This window comes from Sphaeramia orbicularis, chromosome 11 (genome assembly GCF_902148855.1).
Source record: "Sphaeramia orbicularis chromosome 11, fSphaOr1.1, whole genome shotgun sequence".
Lineage (NCBI taxonomy): Eukaryota > Metazoa > Chordata > Actinopteri > Kurtiformes > Apogonidae > Sphaeramia > Sphaeramia orbicularis.
In genome coordinates this window covers 14,741,838-14,759,673 of record NC_043967.1, presented here as the reverse complement: position 1 = coordinate 14,759,673, position 17,836 = coordinate 14,741,838, and positions in this window count along the sequence as shown.

Here is a 17,836-nt window from a genome sequence, read left to right as displayed (position 1 = left end):
CTAATACCTGTGCTGGATTTTCTAATCAGATTATAGTTCATATATGCAAATTGTACTTTCCAAGGCAGAAAGTGGGTCAGGATGTTATAGAATGATAAGAACCAGGGATCTGACTGCTCCTCCCACACTCTTTTCTTTTCCTTACTATTCTCTCTCTTTTATTTTTCTAAGATGGCAGGTTTCTTCAGAGGCTTGTTTCATGAACTCAATGCCACTGTGTAATTTCTGTCAAACTTTAAAACTTCTCCACTGTAAGTTAATGCATTTATTGTCCTCCTGAAGCACAGGTGCAGTGTAGATATATAAAGACATTCAGTTCTGAGCTACAATAGAATAGAATAAGCTTTACTGTCATTGCCAAAATACTACTGTACAGTGCAATGACATTTTTGTTTTTATGTTTGTAGAAGTGCGCAGAATAAATACACAATACGATTCTAAGAACAATTAAGGATAAAAATATAAAATCAGTCCAGCAAAAAACATACAAAAAAGAGTCTGGTATCATTCAGTAAGAACTGTAATTAGCATATATATATACAGTATAAATATATTTTTGTGTGTGTGTGTGTGTGTGTGTGTGTAGTGTTGTAGCACACTTGAGTCTAAAGACCTTTTCTTGCTTTCTCAGTCTGGTCTCAGACCTGACCCTTCAAGGACTTGGTCTTGGGCCACAGTGAGAGAAGGACTCATAATTTCAATTTCTGCAAAATGAAAGAAAATAATATTAAAACAAAATGGGATACTTCACTTAAGATAGGTTAAAAGTAAAGAAAAAATATTTTGGAAGTCACTACTAAAATAATTCTAGGTCTTGAGCGGTTAATGGATAAATAAATCTACAACAGGAAATATTTTAATGAATTAATCTTTAAAAATCTTAATGCAGAGATGTCTAAAAAATACATTTTCCTGGCATGAAATAGAAAGAATCTAATTAAACCAAGTCCCATTTGGAACAGTATGGGACTAGAAAACAAACTTGTAATCATCCTACACCCAAAGTTGGCAGACATTATCTCAAATCCATCCTGGCTTTGTTTTATTTTTACAATGAGTTTCTTCTTTGTGATGTCTCTTTTGAATGTTAATATCAAGAAGATCTGTGCAGTGATCTCCGAGCATTTATGCAGGCCACGGAGCGGTGGGACACAAATAGCACCCGCGCTGCAAGAGGAATCTATTGCAATAAACAGTTCAACCCATGCAATTACAAACACTGACAAATTTAGCTGGCTGCTATGCTTTTCCCTCTGTGAAATTTGTAAACAGGCCTCATTATGTCCACCATATGGTTGCTTCAGCGTCGTGTACATCTGCCACCGCAGTAATCCGCCTGGAATTAATACCACTGTGGCCAGGACATAAATGCATAAACTGTACCTGGGCCAGGGCAGCTTTGGTCACTAAAGATTCCATAGCCATACAAAAAAAAAAAAAAAAAACAAACACACAAAGGTTTGACATTATGCCGCATCCCCAGGGACGGATTACCCTAAAATAATTCATAGCCGTACTCAGCAAACTATAGATTACTTGTCAGGGCTTGTCATGCAGAGCAGCAGAGCTATGGGAGGGTGTTGGAACTGAGCCCTGGTGATTCTCAATTATAGCAGGACAAAGGCACGCAGTATGGTGACACATTACAGGGAGGAGAGGAGCAGCGGACCGAAGCTGTGGTGACATGACGGACACAGCAGTGCATGAAACCACAGTTCTACTTCTGTTTTCATAAGCCTCTGAAAATGTAATTCACCTCAGGATGGGCTTTGTGTGGTTCACGCCTCAGCTCTGCTCATGTCAGTTTACAGAGAACCCGTGTCGGTACGTCTATGTGGTCACATCCACAACTTTTCACCAGCATTTTGATTGAAAGTGTGATCCAGTTGCAGGAATATTGAAGCCTGTACTGCACTGGTCATGCTAACAACATTAACCCATACACACCCAAATGTCCACCTCTGACCAAAAGAATCTACTGATCTAAACTGTTTAATACCTGTTGATCTATTAATCCTATCAATACATGTAAATAACTGGTGTAAAATGCAGTTTCACGGTCAGCAGATATGACCCATTTGGACGTTCAGAGGCTCCGAAGTGAACGTGGAAACACTGTCATCTTCTACAACACTGATTCACCAGTAAAACCCATGGATTTGGATCAATGACAGTGGATGGGCACACTTGTTTTTGTGTTCTTTGCTAAAAAAGTCACTTTTTTCCTTCAGTTTTCTCTTGTTTTTTATATAATAACCTGAAAATACCTGATTTTTACTGGAAAATGAAAAATACAGAGGATACTGTACTTTCCGGACTATAAGCCGCACCTGACAATAAGCTGCACTCACCCCATCTCCGACATCTCACCATCGCTTCATTGATGCCGAGCTTACGTGCAGCAGCTCTATGTCCTTCTTCATCAGCAGGATCGATCGTTGGCCCAGAAAACGTAAATTAGCCGCATCATTTTAGAGCTGCGGGTTCACAGTGTGTGGAAAAAAGTAGCGGCTTATAGACTGGAAAGTATGGTAATTGTTAGAGCTATGAGGCAAATAAGTGGAAAATAACTTAAATTTGTAAAATACAATGTTTAAATTGAATGTTTGAAAGAAATAACTGTTACTTAATTTGTAGTGTTAATTTTGTTTAATGTGCTTCATTATGAACATGTGTATTGCATTACTCTGTTAAAACAGTAAGCTGCATCAGCCAGTAGGGGGTCAGATCGCAACAGGACTACATGGCCCTCACTGATCTCCTGTAATGGATGGAAGATTCTTTATTTTGTGTAATGTTATTCTTGTAAAGCCAATCATTTTCTTTAGTAATAGAAGGCTCGCGTCAATGACTTTAGCTCAAGAACTGGACACAAAAGGGAATTTGAAGAAACTGCCTCTACAACTAGAAGCACTCGGAGAGCGCAGACCTCCGCCAAGAATGATCAGTGGCCCCCCCCCCCCGTGGGCCCCCCCCACGCCAAGGAGGTTATGTTTTTGCCAGGGTTTTTTTGTTTGTTTGTCTGTCTGTTTGTCTGTCCGTTAGTGTGCAACATAACTCAAAAAGTTATGGACAGATTTTGATGAAATTTTCAGGGTTTGTTGGAAATGGGCCCCCCCGTGGGCCCCCCCAACCCCGATCACCACCAAAATTTAATCATTTCTTCCTTATCCCATTTCCAACAAACCCTGAAAATTTCATCAAAATATGTCCATAACTTTTTGAGTTATGTTGCACACTAACGGACAGACAAACAAACAAACAAACAAACAAACAAACAAACAAACCCTGGCAAAAACATAACCTCCTTGGCGGAGGTAATAATATTAGAATAAATGTTGCTAAATCATTTAAGGAAGGTTAAAAAGAGAGAAAAATCATTTGGGTACTGCCACAAAATTAGCTCTGCGTCTTAATGGGTTAATTGTTCTTTGTGTATTAATTATAAGCAAGAAAGGTGTAAATTCAGTAAAAAAAAATTACCATAAATGCACCACACTGAACCTTTTTATTATGTATATTATGGGAGGGGGCAGAACCTACAGGCAGCAGCCATTGCCAGCTATAAGTGACGTACCATCGATGATTCCAGGTGATGAGTGTGAGTACCAGGTACAGATTCCAGGCCCTTTTTCATAATGGAAACGCAAAAAGGCTGAGTCGAGTCGAGTCAAGCCGAGCCGAGCCGAGCCGAGCCGAGCCGAGCTGAGGCGGTACCACGAAGTGGAAAAGCGGCATTACATACACTCACTTGGCTGCAGGAACGACAGCGATGTTTTCCCAATATGATCAAAGACAACTAGCTGAATGTGCTCATGGCTGGTTTATGACTCACTCTGCTCAACTGGGTCTCAGTGTTTACACTCTGCTTCAAGTGGACGCACAGGAAACACTAATTAGAGCAACACAGTATTATTATGCATGCATTCTTCGTATTATTATTATTAGAATCTCTGGTGATACTTTCCAATCTTTGATGAGGAAAGTGAAGGACAGGACAAGAATCTTAACTCAAGAAAGAACCAAGTGCAGTCACAAGTGAGTCATTTTGCCTTCACTTTTTTTTTTTTTCTTACTTTCTAAAACAAGTGAAGCAAACTCAGATGTGGAACTATGTGTGGGCGACTTTAAACACCGTTTGTGGTCCCACCGCTGACAAATCACTTTTATTGATGAAGCTCTACACTGTAGCTGTAAAGATCGGTTGAAAGTACATGCAGTGCTTTGCGAAAATAGGGCTTTCGAGTGAAAAAGCTGCTGTCTTTCTACAAAAATAATCTTATCAAGCAAAGATTAATCTTTTTTTTTTTTTTTTTATTGAGATGCTTCAGCTGAAACTGAGGTAGATTTAACCAGTAACAGGCTAAACTTGTCTAATATCCCAACAGTAGAACATGATTTCCTTATTGCAGGAGTAAAACCATTAAAGAATGTTAAGTATTACTTTCATATAAACAGTTTGTCTTGTATTAAACTCAACAGTCTGCCACTGGTGTTAACAACTGTGGCTCAGCTAGTTTTTTTTTTTTTTTTTTTTTTTTTTAAGTCTAGCTACTGAAATATAAACTAAAATATTTAAAGGGGTCATAGTTTGCTAAACCCACTTTTATTAGTCTTTGGTTCATTTATTTGTGTATTTGGACCCTAATAGTTCATAAAGTTTGAATTTGAACCCTCCAGGTGCTGCAAAGCTATCTTTATATTCACCCCAGGGAAAATCAAGTGGATTTCTACAACCCATTTTAATTCCTGCTTAATTTGTTACATCTATAACTAGTTACCTCACAACATTTGCACATATAAGGTCAAGACTTTCGATGAACATTTCTTCAAGTACGACATAATGGTTTGTCAGCAGCAGCGGTTGTAGTCCATACGGAAAATATGTCCAGACTTCAATCCGATTACCTAAAATGTTCAGTTGTTGGTTGAATGGGACTGAGCAGCACAGCCAACAACCTGAAGGGGGTGGGGCATGAAGTGGCTCATTTGCATTTAAAGGGCCAGCGCTCAAAACCACCTTTCTGGTGTCATTACTCAGAAATAGGGTTGAAGATGGACCTGTGGAGTTGAATTAATGAAGAATTCAGACCCAAACATAGCATTTACAGTTTATGTAGACCACAGGGAAATGTTTGAAAATGTATAATTCCATTTACAGTGGTGTGCAAAAATATTAGAACACTTGTCAAATCTTAAGAAACTGGTGGTTTATTTTTTTCCCAGAGCCTGAATTTCACTTTTTTTGACCATTGCAAAAGGTAAAGACAAAGGTACTGAGGATATTTCACTTACAAATTTATCAGTCCAGTCTTTTTTTTTTTTTTTTTTTTTTACATTTTACTCCAATATTTAGTGCCCCCCCGGCAACAATTACAGCAGCATATCTTTCTGGCATTGTGTCGATGTATTTTCTGAGAGTTTCAACCCCAATGTCGTTCCACACTCTCAGAAGCTCATTCCAGAGAGTTTCCTTAGAATTTCCTTAGATTGTTGTCAAGGGGTGCCACACTAAATGTAAAAAAAAAGGACTGGACTAATAAATTTGTTGGTGAAATATTCTCAGTACCTTTGTCTTCACCTTTTGCAAAGACAAAAAAGTGAAATTCAGGCTCTGGGAAAAAAAATAAACCACCAGTTTCTTAAGATTTGGCAACTGTTGTAATATTTTTGCATACCACTGTAAAAAAAAAAACAAAAAAAAAAACCAAAAGCAAAATATCACCCCTTTAAGTAAGTACAGTTTAATAGTATTCGTTGTCTTTCTAACACTGTTTCAGTATGTCTTCCCCTGAACCGCAGTCATTCCTGGGTAGAAATCTGTTTTGTCTGTAGAAGGTTTTATACACACTGAAGAGTTTCCCCAAACAGGCTGTGATATGCAAACATCCTGAGGCATGTGTTTCCTGGAATCAAGGAAATAACAGAGCATGTTATTGGAAAAGAGCAACATGTAGGCAGACGGCTAAAGTCCACCAACATGACGGGTTCACAGAAGGTGAACTCAAGCACTGAATATGGTGCAGCAACGGACTCAAAGACCACCAGAGGGCGTGTTTAGGATGATGTGTGTCCAGTTAAACAGAGGCTAAGAGACATACCTGGTGCACAAAATATGTTCAAGTGGAGCTCCAGAGGGTAAATGAACTTACCAGCACAGTAATGGAGACCACAACCCCCTCCCAACCTATGGACAGTTTACAGAAGGGTGTCAAACCGACCTGCCAAAGGGTCCAATCCAGCCTGTGGGATGAATTTGTGACAACCAAAAATTACGCTGAAGATATGAACAAGCAAGAGTGTTAAAATAATTTTAGTTCAGGGGTCACATACAGACAATTCAATCTGAAGTGGTTTGGACAAGTAAAATACCATCATAATAACCTACAAATAATGACATAAATAGTCCTATATATCACCTCTTTCATGTTGAAATGAAAATAATAGTATCAAATTACTTTTAACATGGACAGATGCATGGATGATTGATTGATTGATTGATTACTTGGGCATGCCCCACTCTATGATAGTACTAGAAAAAGATTAAAGTTACATTAACATGGATGGATGGGTGGGTGGGTGGATGTGTTGATTGATTGATTGATTGATGACTTGGGTATGCCCCACTGTCTTATACTACATAAAGATCAAATAAATATAAATTAACCCTTTTATGCAAGAATTATGAGAACCTCAGCCAAGATATTTTTCCTGTGTGTTTTTATTCCTCTATAGGCATGAAAAAAACAATGCGATCGAGTGTTTTTGTTTTGTTTTTAAGGAGCTACAAAAATGTCCACTCAGCTGGACACCATGCATTAAATTTTTGAAGCAAAGAAACATGTATTAAAAACTAATATCAGAAAGTGATATGGAAAACTATGCAATACAAACATTTTTAATGCAGCTAATTAGATGTTTTCTCACATTTTATCATACTCTAATACTAGTTATTATTCACTTCATGGAGATAATAAGCAAAAAAAAACAAAAAACTTTTTGTTTAAAAAAAAAAACCCTATTAATTACAGTCTAATAACAATTAGCAATTGATTTATCCTAAAACATATCACTGCAGATTAGGTTTATCAAGAACAGCAAGGTTACAGTAACTGTATGAATTGCAGTGTATGTGATGATGCATAAGCGCCCACTGCACTGGCTGATAGGGAACGAAAACAACAAAACCCATGAATATACAAGAGAACAGCTGGAGAATAACCGTCCACTGTAGTAATTATACTTTTCTTTTTTCTTTTGTTCAGACAAGGTATAGTTTTAGATGTTACCTGCTCGACAGTTTCGACTGTGACTCCAGTCTTCCTTGGAAGGGTCATCCGACGTGTCATTTATCAGCTGGTCACAGTCAAAACTGTCAAGCAGGTAACATCTAAAAACTTTACCTTGTCTGAACAAAAGAAAAAGTATAATTACATTAACAGAAGACAAAAGGGAACGTCATTAGTCTCATCCACTATAGTGACCAGTATGCATGAAAGGGTTAACATACTTTCTAACATACAAACAAATAAACCAAGGGTTACTGTATATGTGTGCAATACTTTTCAAAAGCTTCTGCAACTCAGTTAAGTGGTGCACTTAGTTTTTTTTTTTTTTTTTCCTTTTTGTCACTTCTACTCAGAGGTATTCAGCTTCATACTGAATGGTGCAGAGTGAAAATCAGTGCCATAATGCAGACAGATCATCTCTAAAAGGTGGCGATTCACTTGCGTTCTGTTACATCATGCGATGAGATAAACAGCTGTGAGCAGCGAGCTTGATTAAATCGCAATGGATCTGTGTGACTCATCGGCATGGAAATGTGCTCGTGACATCTGCTCAGTCAGATAAGTGTTGGTGACCATGCGCTGAAATTCAGAATCTATGTTCAGTAAAAAATGACAAATGCTGGGTAGTGAGGCGATAGGAAGCACTTGTCCCTGTGTCAATATGCTCTGTAATGTATTTAAACTCATGGTCATGAAGATTTTCCAGAGCTGGTAATTTACAGAATGTAACGATTAGAGCTGCAGCTAATCATTCATTACCATCAGGATCATTTGTCAAATTTATTCACAGATCCATTGTTTGCTCTGAATGCATTAGTGCTCAAAATATATCTGGAAATTTCAGTTTTTATTTTATTGTTTTTTCTTATTTATTTAACTAGTTCTAGGAGTATCTAGTAGGCCTATGTACGTATGTATATATGTATGTGTGCTTACATATATGTTCATGGGGGATATATATACAACATGACACATTCCATATGTATGTGTGTATGCATTTGTATTTGGGTGTATGTATATGTGTGTATGTGTGTGTAACGGTTATATTCGTGCATTGTGTTAGGTATGACAAAACCAAACTTCTTTGGACACTTGCCGTTTATTCCTGGCAGAAAAATATACAGTCGGTCTCAATAGTAATGCCCAAACCCTGCTCTCACACTGTAAAGCTAAAATTAAAATAAAAAATAAAAAAAAATCAAAGTTAGCTAACACACCACGTTAATCATGCTATGAACAAATAATCAAAAATATCGTCATTTTCACTCAAGAATATGCTCAACCAATAGAGTTAAGCATTACACAATATAATGGTGTGATACAACCACTTAGATATGAAATTAAAATTAAAAATGTAAAATAATGTCGGTTCTGACAATCTGTGTATCTCCCCGGTAGACAGCACAGCCACACTGCTGCTGTCCCCCTGGGGTGCACCACCCCAGTCCGCAGGGGTGTGGCGTTCAATGCCCATAAAATAAAATTGTAATTAATACAATAGCAGTGTGAGAGATGGCAAGTGGAATCACACACTACATACATTAACTCTGTTACATATGCACGTTTAGATGCATGTATGTATTAGGGTTGGGAATCTTAGTTGTAAGGCTGATATGATAAGCATCTCGATACAGCATCTCCGATCTGATATATTAAAGATACATGTATGGCATCTCACGATGCGATGCCATACGGTTCACACCCAAATCACGATACAGAGCAATTAAGCACATTCTGATTGAACACATTTAATCTGGTAAAAAAAAAAAAAAAAATGCAGTGCAATTCAATGAGCTTCATTATTTATTTATCAATTAAGACCATGACTTTTTACGAAGTGTCTTTAGTTCAATTTTAGAACACGTGCCTCACATTCAGTCAGGTGAAAAAGTTAGGACTTTGTTTCCAAAGTCGTTTCTTTGTATGTTTCTCACACTCAACTTCTTGCTCCCTCGCTGAATCAGTTTGTAATGTAATGTATTTGTGATGAAGGTAAAACAGAAAAAGGTTTTGTCACTTTAAGAGACACCTGCACAAGGTATTCTGGGATGCGCTGTTGGATATGTATGACACTGTTTAAGAAAATATCTCCGGTATGTACAGCAGTATTTAATGCAGTTCATATGGTAAGAAGAACACGTTCAGAAACCACATGTTGTCTCCTCCCTTCTAAGTCTGTCAGATTCACATACAGACATTACAGCATTCATCTGCAGCGCTTGTGCCACAGTCCATCCACTGTTAGTGTACAGTGTACACATCCGCAAATCCGCGGCACACGTTAACGCTGGTCTGGAAAGAAAAACTTTACCCAAATAAATAGTAACACTTTTAAATGCAAGTAAAAATATATTCTATTAAACGGATTGAATCTTATCTTTGCAAACATACAATAACCGATGCATCGCAATATCATTCCAAACTTTTCATTCACTTGCAGTTTCTCTACGGGTGCACTCAGATCGTGCAGGCGCATGGCAGCGTATCAATGCGTATCGGATAATCTTCCCATCCCTAGTATGTATGTATGTATATATGTATATATTGCCCTTTTTTCCCCTCTTCTCTCTGTGATATTTACCTCCGCCAGGAGGTATTGTGATCACTTTGCTTTGTGTGTTTGTGTGTTTGCATGTTTGTTAGCAAGATAACTCAAAAAGTTATGGACCAATTTTCATGAAATTTTCCGGAAATGTTGATACTGGCACAAGGAAGAAATGATTACATTTTGGTGGTGATTGGAGGGAGGGGGCAGATCTGTCTTGGCGGAGGTCTGCACTCTCCAAGTGCTTTTCTTGTTTATACCTATGTTTAAATGTAACTTTGTGTCTCACAAACTCTGTTACATTTGTTCAGGACGATAGGTGGCTTGCTTTGTGATGTTTTTTTGTTTTTTTGTATGTGTGTTTTCTATTTGTTCTGTTCTGTGTAAAAACAACAATTCCTATTATTACCTCCGCCAGGAAGTATTGTGATCACTTTGCTTTGTTTGTTTGTTTGTTTGTTAGCAACTTTACAGGAAAGCTATTCCAACCATCTTTACCAAATTTTCCCCACAGATAGGCCTAGGCCCTGGGACCAACCCATTAAATTTTGGTCCAAGTAGGCCAAAGTTCAAGGCCACAGCAAGGTCACAAATTCTCCAATTTTCCTACCTCTCATCATTGAGCAATTTTCGAAAATTCATAAAAAAATTCAAAATGACTCCGATTAGCCTCCAAATTGATCCGCCCGTAGCTTATAACAATATCTTGTATCTGGCGCAAAATTGTCCACATCCACTGTGGAATGTGGACTCTGTGGACATTTACATTTAACATTGAAAATCCCATTTACGACACATTTTTCATCATAACTCAACAAATATTGACTGGAATTTAATATAATTTGACATACACATGACTGGTACCAAGCTTCAACTTTTTCTGCTGTATGGAACAACCTTGAAACTGTTTAATTTAAAAAGAAATAGTCGATCCACACATGCACACCATTCGGGGTGCTTGGCCGAGGTTTGCGTTCTCTGAACACTTGTTTAGATATTCAGCACTACTGCTGTAAAATACTCAATAAAAAACTAGAAGCACTCGGAGAGCGCAGACCTCCGCCAAGGCTGATCAGTGGGCCCTCCCGTGGGCCCCCCCACCCCCGATCACCCCCAAAAGTTAATCATTTCTTCCTTATCCCATTTCCAGCAAACCCTGAAAATTTCATCAAAATCTGTCCATAACTTTTTGAGTTATGTTGCACACTAACGGACAGACAAACAAACAGACAGACAAACAAACCCTGGCAAAAACCTAACCTCCTTGGCGGAGGTAATAACTGTGAAAAAAAAGAAACATCATTTATTTGTCAGAATTGTTGCCAAATCAATCATTAATCACTATAATGATGATAGTAAAAATTGCATCCACTTTAATGTGATGTTATTTATCAGTGATCACAATCAATAGCCGTCATCGGTGTAAACATGTTCCCCCGTCCACTGGGCTTACTGATAACAGATTTATTGCACATTAAATGTAACTTGAGAAGGAATGAGGTGAATAGATGGTATTTTTCTTCCTGACAGATAAGATGTGTGTAAGGCAGAGCGATAAACAGAATGATGATATGGAAAATGTGTTACGTAACATTCCATCCGAGGGTTGGATAAGACAGTAATGTCATCCCTGTTTGAGTGACATCCACTGATTGAAAAGTCTTCTGTGGGTACGGACTAATTCGTCATGTGTAAATCATAATCAGACTAAAAACCACAGCCAATCCAGTCCGGTTCCCAGCGGGCTTAGCGACGCGGTAGCGAATCAATACTGCAATTCAATTGTAAATGATGTTGCATCTCCTTTGTCAGGGGAATGTGTGGTGGTGTCAACTCCAGAATCGAGGCTCAAAGTGAAAAGAAAGAAAAAGAGCAGGAAAAGCTCCAGGCAGACACACACCATCATCCACTAACGCACTGATGCACAGATGTGTGTCAGTGGTTTGACTAAAAAAAACATGGATCCCACTGGTTGACAACTTATTCTAGCTTGAGTAATAGCCTTGTACATCAGGAGCGACGGGAGAACCCCTGGAGGAATTGGGTTTCATGGAACAGCCATGAAGCTAAAATGTGAGCTATTAAGCAGATGAATTAGACAAAAGAAAGTGCCCACACTTGGCCCCTCACCTCTTACACTCTGATAAAGGTCCATTTTCAACACCGGCTTCGGTTTATGTGCAGGACTGAGTCTTCCATTTCTGACAAAACACTGCAATGGCAAATAATGGAATAAAATAATGCAACATAAGTTCCTGTTATAGTCACTTTTATGTTTTATGTTGTTGAGGAGCAACAATGAGGTAGGTGTACACTGTGTGAGTTTTTTTTTTTTCTTTTTTTGGTTGGCTTGTTGCCTTCCGTTCTTTGGAGTGTTTTGTTTAGATCTGTGGTTTCGCTTTGAATTTTGTTCACCTTTATTTTGTATTCCTATTTATGTTCCAAATAAAGTTTATTATTATTATTATTATTATTATTATTATTATTATTATTATTATTATTATGTCTCATATTTTCTCAAATTAGCCACAAATTTATAATAAATAGCTTTAATTCTATATTTAGCTTCTATATTTTAGGTCTTCTTGACCACAGTCAATGAAAATACTAAATTATTTTACACTTTTTATCTCATACTTTATCTAGGGCTGTTAAAATCAACACTTTAATGTGGATTAATCCATCATCATGATTAATCTGATTATAAATTTTAATGCAATTAACCCATCTACAGCACAGAATAACTCTGAACATCTCTGGTAACACATTTAGGGCAATTTGTCCACGTAGAGTTAGCGTCACACATGTGCAAATGGGCAGCTGATCTGGTAGTGACAGGCAGCAGAACCAACCCATACAGATGGAAGACACTAAACAACATGTTGTCCCTCTGGATGGAAATATGAGGATGAAAAAACAAGACGGAACAGTTGTTTCCAGTTGTTTTGTTGAAACTGTTGAAGGTGTTTAATAACCACATTAAGTGGATATATATCCCCTTCTTTCTTGAGTCTGTTTTCTCATGCAAAATGAAACATGATTAATATAGATAAAAAATGAATGACATTTAATTGTGATTAATTGAAATTAATCCACAGTAACCCTGTGATTAATCTGATTAACAATTTTAATCATTTGACAGCACTAATTTGATCATATTCTCAGTGCAGGAAATGAATCATTGTTCGGTTATGTTATAGATGAGGCTAAACTGCTTCTAATCATACATATAAATCATTTTAGGCTACAGGTATTTTTTTTTTTTTTAGCATTTTATTTGATTACTGTGTGTCCCTGAAGTCATCTTCCCTCCTGTGCTGCATTCACTTCCAAAAAACGTGAATCCATGGAGACCACTGTGACAAAGTCATATGGGAGCTTTTTTCCTGCAGAAATTGAGCTGTGCAAGCTGAAGTAAGTGTCAAATGTTGGTCCTACCTTTCTGAAAGTCCTCCACATTGTCACAGTTTGACGTTGCTAGGTGATTTTATCCACAGTGTTTGGCTTTTTTTAATTTGTAACTGTTGAAGGTTTACTCACAGAGATCTATGACTAATTCACCTGACAGAGTGGCAGCTGAAGTAGAATTTAATGGAATACAAATGTTCTTTTTTTCATCTGTCCATCTCATTCACATACACACATACACACACACACGTGCACGCACGCACACACACATATTCATTTATTATTATATATTTATTTATTGTGTAGTACTTTCACTGTGCTGATATTTTATTGTTTGCTTTAATTGTGATGTTTTCTTTTTGTGACCTGCTGAGGGATTACAGATGCAAATTAGCATTTTCGTCTTAATCCAGTATATTTACACCTGATGTTGTCTCAGTGCAGGTGTTCATCAATATGCACTGCAAAAATCCAAGTCTTACCAAGTGTATTCTTCTCATTTCTAGTCAAAATATCTCATCACACTTAAAATAAGACAAAAACACCTAAAAAGTAACTTTTCAGTGAGATATAAGAACTTATTTTTAGACAACAGATCTTGAAAATGTTATTTCAAGAACTCTTACCAAGATAATATTCACTTGTTCCATTGGCAGATTTTTTTTTTGCTTGAATTCAGAAAAAAAAAATCTTGAATTAAGAAAAAAAAAAAAAATCTTGAATTAAGCAAAAAATAAAAAATAAAAAAATAAAAATCCTGAATTCAGCAAAAAATCTTGAATAAAGCAAAAAAAATTGGATTAAGCAAAAAAATCTTGAATTAAGCAAAAAAAAAAAAAAAAAAAATCTTGAATTAAGCAAAAAAAAAATAAAAAATCTTGAATTAAGCAAAACATAAAAAATAAAATCTTGAATTAAGTAAAAAAAAAAAAAAAAATCTTGAATGAAGCAAAAGACAAGTCTTGAATTCAGAAAAAAAAAACTGAAATAAAGCAAAAAAATAAAATAAAATAAAATAAAATATTGGATTAGGCAAAAAAAAAAATCTTGAATTAAGAAAAAAAATCTTGAATTAAGCAAAAACTGATTTTTAGACAATAGATCTTGAAAATCTTATTTCAAGAAATCTTACCAAGATAATTTTCACTTGTTCCATTGGCAGAATTTTTTTGCTTGAATGAAGCAAAAATCTGCCAATGGAACAAGTGAAATTTATCTTGGTAAGATTTCTTGAAATAAGATTTTCAAGATCTATTGTCTAAAAATAAGTTCTTATATCTCACTGAAAAGTTACTCTTTAGGTGATTATGTCTTATTTTAAGTGTGATGAGATATTTTGACTAGAAATGACAAAAATACACTTGGTAAGATTTAGATTTTTGCAGTGTGCACTGTCCCTACCAAATAAACTAAACAAATACAAAATTAAATTAAATTAATGTGTCACAGAGCTTTTGAAGTAAAACATGTCACTTTTCTGACAGAAGGATAAAAACAGGATATGCCTTTTTTTTTCTTCCAACAGATACAGACAGACCAACCTAAATGTAAATGTCTATAATGGAAAACACACATGAACAAAGACACGGTGCCAGGTTTAGATTTGTGAATTATATATTTTCTGTTTATGGGTGGAAACAGCAGGATGACTGATGCAGCAGCAGCTGTCATGTGTTTTGGGACAGCTTCCTAAGCTTTTGTTTTGGATTTGAACACTTCTGCAGTCTGGCGTTTATGATAAAGCAGTTTGTCTAATGTGCTTTTCCTCCAGAACATCTGCAGTCCCTGTGGTCGCCAACGTTAACTTCAGGTCTCTGGAAAAGTCAGGAAATCTCAGTCTCACTACCACACTGATCAGATATGAGACAACCTCTTCCAGCTTTGAAGAAACACCATATTTCCTAAATATCACAGTTTTATTCTGCTCCACACCCTCATTAAAACCCATTTAACCATTAATGGAAGGAGTCCGGTCCGTATTGAACAGTATTTAAACAGGGCCCAGATTCTCATCAGATTACAATTTGCAGAGATGTTTTCCGTTCTGCTGAAGGCAAACAGAAGGCTTTTAACTGTGTTTCAAAGCAATGTTAAGTGTGGAATCACAATCCTGCCTCTTGAGACTAATGCTGGGAAGCACAATAGTGTCCTTTTGATCTTTCCTCTTGCATGTTCCTCTTTCACATCTCCTCCGTCATCTGACTCATTCATCGTTCCATTCTCTGGAGAAATTATGCTAATCAGGATGAACCAGATACTGTTAGGCATCACTAGTCTAACGCTGAGCGCCGATAGGTGAGCAACTCTCATTTCCCGCTAATTATGGAACTGTTTTGACAAATCGTGATCATGCTGTACTTTCTTTCATTCTGATCTATCATATTTGTAATTTACTGTGACATTATTATTATGTTTTTTCTTGGTTTGCATCAGGAACTAATGTGTAATTCCAGCATTCTCTTTTTTCATTTCTTAATAGTTAATAATATACATGAATGTTTCTTGGTTTTACTTTTCATGCCTTTGCAGTTGGGTGCTTCTATGAAACTGGTCCTAAAAACAGGACATGGGGGCTAAAATTCAAACCAGATGCAGACTAATGTTATGAAGCAAGTTTGGAAGCACTTTGGGTCTATTTTAAAAAGAAATATTTACTGAGATAAAAGAGAAACTATTTTTCAGATAAAACACTTTTTTTTTTTTTTATTTTACATTGTATTTAATACAAAAATCTGTATGTAACACTTCCAAAAGGACACGAAAATTACGTGCTACTATTTTTTTGAATATCTCTTTATTCTCTCACAGGTACATTTTGGGAATTGAACTAATTACGCAAGGCAGAATGTTTCACAAAAATGACCACTGTTGCAAAATCATTTGCGATTTATATGTGTTTAACTGTGCAGGTTCTGCATGTAAGTGGACACGATGGGTTACATGCAAAACCTGGAATGAGACTGCCAATTCATGAAAAACCTGCATGTCTGGATTAGAAAAACCACTAGGATCATCAAATTTAACACAGTGTCTTTATTTATAGTACTATATCAGACCATTTACAGACATGTGGTCCAGATCAAATGCACTGACACTTATGTAGCTTTTCCTGTTCCAATTTTCCTCCCATTTTTGGCCCCAATATTTGCTAAAAAATTCATTAATTTTGGGATGGCTCACAGCAAGAGTATAATTTTTTTTTTTTTTTTTTTTACATTTATCTGAGGTCATCATTAGGTACATCCTAGGGGGAAATATGTCTAAATTTCTCTTTTATTATTTGGTCTAAAAAGCTGGTAAAGTGCCAGGTACCAAAATGTACCCAGTTTCATAGAAGCATCCAAATACTTTCCATGCGTACGTGTCTGCTTCAGCCCTGTTTATTCTCAGGCCCAGTTTACATCACAATATTTTATCAGATGTGCCTTTCGTTTCGTAGGTAACTGTGTTGTATGGGGGTTGAAAATGTAAAAAAGTGAAACCACCTTCCAGAGTGGAAAACTTTAAAACAGTCTGCTCTCACATCACCGTCTAAAGGGTTGAAAACACAAAACTGTGTTTTCTCGTCGCGTATAGTTTACGTCACAGGCATGCACCAGCACAGGAAAACAACAACATGTTGGATATTTAGCCCCCAGCCAAGGGACATTGTAATCATTTTGTTGTCTGTCTGTCCATTCAACGACATAATCGCATTATCTGAAGAATGCATTGAGATATCTGCACTAAATTTATGCTGTGGATGCATCCTGGCATAGAGCAGAAGTCTATTGAAAACAGGTGACCTTGACCTACTTTTTCAAGGTCAAATGGTCTTGTGTACTTGTAATATCTGAGTATTTTCAAATATAAATATGTATGTAATAAGTTTTACACAAAGTCAAACTAATCTAAATTATAGAGCAGTAACTTCAAACAGAATCTTACACTATATTTGGCCGAGGAAGATTAAAAGTGTACAGCACATTAAGTGTTCTACGGTGGCCCAGAGGTACAACAGCCCAAAAAATTATCCACTACAAAAAAAAAAAAAAAAAAAAGAGAACAGCCCAAAAAATGATCCACTTTAAGAAATCTGACTGTTTAATTAAAACAAAGCACTGGTAGTTCATCAAGTTCCAGTCAACTTTTCACGTTAGCATTAGCTTAGCAGCAAACCTTCACACAGTGCACACAAGGGCCATTTACCAATGAAAACTAACCCCAACCATACCCTAACCCTAACCTTAACCATTTAACACCCAGGCCTAACCTTAAGACATGAGAACCTTAATTAATCATTTAACCGCTTTGCAAACTATATTACTGTCAATATTTTTAAAATAACTTTATTTTTAGCCACTGACCTCCACTTCCAGTAGGTTACTTCCTTAGCATTAGCCACATTAGCTGAAGGCCTTAAAAATTTTCACCCTTTGGTTTTAATTTTTGTGGTGGCCTTAATTTTAAAGCAAGAGACCTCTTAGGTAAACAGCACCCCCTTAATTGAAAAGGTGAATGATGTTTTTTTTTCTTATAGTGGATATTTTTTTGGGCTGTTCTCCTTTTTTTCTTATAGTAGATAATTTTTTGGGCTAGTGGATAATTTTTTAAG